The sequence below is a fragment of the Carassius auratus genome, unplaced genomic scaffold (assembly GCF_003368295.1).
Source record: "Carassius auratus strain Wakin unplaced genomic scaffold, ASM336829v1 scaf_tig00042977, whole genome shotgun sequence".
NCBI classification, from domain to species: domain Eukaryota; kingdom Metazoa; phylum Chordata; class Actinopteri; order Cypriniformes; family Cyprinidae; genus Carassius; species Carassius auratus.
The window spans coordinates 1-2,500 of record NW_020526751.1 but is presented as its reverse complement, the minus strand read 5'-3'; the positions used below and the strand labels follow the sequence as shown (position 1 = coordinate 2,500).

Sequence of the window (2,500 nt, the reverse complement as noted above, 5' to 3'; positions counted from 1 at the left end):
CCAAACTGCTTATATTCAGAGATCGGGCATTGACTCTTTTTCTTTTTTGCAAAGATATTATATAATTTGTGAAAAATATCCAAAAATTTAAAGCACCTGGTATTCCCAGGCAGTCTCCCATCCATGTACTAACCTGGCTTAAACCTGCTTATATTCAGAGATCGGGCATTGACTCTATTTTTTGCCAAATTTATTATATACTAAGTGAAAAATTCCAAAAATTTAAAGCACCTGGTATTCCCAGGCAGTCTCCCATCCATGTACTAACCTGGCTTAAACCTGCTTATATTCAGAGATCGGGCATTGACTCTATTTTTTGGCAAAATTATTACATACTAAGTCAAAAATTTCCAAAATGCTTACAGCACCTGGTATTCCCAGGCGGTCTCCCATCCAAGTACTAACCAGGCCCAAACCTGCTTAGCTTCCGAGATCAGACGAGATCGGGCATAGCCAGGCTGGTATGGCCGTAAGCGAAGACTGCTGCAAAGAGAATGCTATTTAAAGATCAGCCAATCTACTCGCCAGTACATTATATAAGTAGGAAAGAAAACCCAAAAGCTTAAAGCACCTAGTATTCCTAGGCGGTCTCTCATCCAAGTACTAACTAGACCTAAACCTGCTAAATTCAGAGATCGGGCATTGACTCTTTTTCTTTTTTTGCAAGATTATTATATAATTCGTGAAAAATATCCAAAAATTTAAAGCACCTGGTATTCCCAGGCAGTCTCCCATCCATGTACTAACCTGGCCCAAACCTGCTTATATTCAGAGATCGGCATTGACTCTATTTTTTGGCAAAATTATTATATACTAAGTGAAAAATTTACCAAAAAGCTTACAGTACCTGGTATTCCCAGGCGGTCTCCCATCCAAGTACTAACCAGGCCCAAACCTGCTTAGCTTCCGAGATCAGACGAGATCAGGCATAGCCAGGCTGGTATGTCCGTAAGCGAAGACTGCTGCAAAGAGAATGCTATTTAAAGATCAGCCAATCTACTCGCCAGTACATTATATAAGTAGGAAAGAAAACCCAAAAACTTAAAGCACCTAGTATTCCTAGGCGGTCTCTCATCCAAGTACTAACCAGACCAAAACCTGCTAAAATTTAGAGATCGGGCATTGACTCTATTTTTTGCCAAATTTATTATATACTAAGTGAAAAATTCCAAAAGCTTTAAGCACCTGGTATTCCTAGGCGGTCTTTCAACCAAGTACTAACCATACATTAACCTGCTAAGATTAAGAGATTGGGCATTGTCTCTTTTTTTTTTTTTTTTTTTGCAAGATTATTATATAATTCGTGAAAAATATCCAAAAATTTAAAGCACCTGGTATTCCCAGGCTGTCTCCCATCCATGTACTAACCTGGCCCAAACCTGCTTATATTCAGAGATCGGGCATTGACTCTTTTTTTTTTTGCAAGATTATTATATAATTCGTGAAAAATATCCAAAAATTTAAAGCACCTGGTATCCCAGGCTGTCTCCCATCCATGTACTAACCTGGCCCAAACCTGCTTATATTCAGAGATCGGGCATTGACTCTATTTTTTTGCAAAATTATTATATACTAAGTGAAATATTTCCAAAAAAAAGCTTACAGTACCTGGTATTCCAGGCAGTCTCCCACAAGTACTAACCAGCCCAAACCTGCTTAACTTCCAAGATCAGACGAGATCGGGCATAGCCAGGCTGGTATGGCCGTAAAGCGAAGACTGCTGCAAAGAGAAGGCTATTTAAAGATCAGCCAATCTACTCGCCAGTACAATTATATAAGTAGGAAAGAAAACCCAAAAGCTTAAAGCACCTGGTATTCCTAGGCGGTCTCTCATCCAAGTACTAACTAGACCTAAACCTGCTAAAATTCAGAGATCGGGCATTGACTCTTTTTTCTTTTTTTTGCAGGATTATTATATAATTTGTGAAAAATATCCAAAAATTTAAAGCACCTGGTATTCCCAGGCAGTCTCCATCCATGTACTAACCTGGCCCAACCTGCTTATATTCAGAGATCGGGCATTGACTCTATTTTTGGCAAAATTATTTATACTAAGTGAAAAATTTCCAAAATGCTTACAGCACCTGGTATTCCCAGGCGGTCTCCCATCAAGTACTAACCAGGCCCAAACCTGCTTAGCTTCCGAGATCAGACGAGATCGGGCATAGCCAGGCTGGTATGTCGTAAGCGAAGACTGCTGCAAAGAGAATGTTATTAAAGATTCAGCCAATCTACTCGCCATACATTATATAAGTAGAAAGAAAACCCAAAAACTTAAAGCACCTGTATTCCTAGGCGGTCTCTCATCCAAGTACTAACCAGACCTAAACCTGCTAAATTCAGAGATCGGGCATTGACTCTTTTTTCTTTTTTGCAAGATTATTATATAATTCGTGAAAAATATCCAAAAATTTAAAGCACCTGGTATTCCCAGGCAGTCTCCCATCCATGTACTAACCTGGCCCAAACCTGCTTATATTCAGAGATCGGGCATTGACTC

The 2,500-nt window shown here is 39.4% G+C and overlaps 2 non-coding genes and 2 pseudogenes across 2 annotated transcripts; all 4 read right to left on the bottom strand.

Moving 5' to 3' along the window:
* Positions 1–356: 356 nt before the first annotated feature.
* LOC113086221 (5S ribosomal RNA) lies at positions 357–475 on the bottom strand. Its single transcript, XR_003284696.1, has one exon. It is a non-coding gene; the product is annotated as a 5S ribosomal RNA (ribosomal RNA).
* Positions 476–835: 360 nt separating this feature from the next.
* On the bottom strand, positions 836–954 carry LOC113086230 (5S ribosomal RNA). The gene has a single exon (XR_003284705.1). It is a non-coding gene; the product is annotated as a 5S ribosomal RNA (ribosomal RNA).
* A 642-nt stretch (positions 955–1,596) lies between these two features.
* LOC113086271 (uncharacterized) lies at positions 1,597–1,711 on the bottom strand (annotated as a pseudogene).
* A 361-nt stretch (positions 1,712–2,072) lies between these two features.
* Positions 2,073–2,189, bottom strand: LOC113086269 (uncharacterized; annotated as a pseudogene).
* Positions 2,190–2,500: the final 311 nt, after the last annotated feature.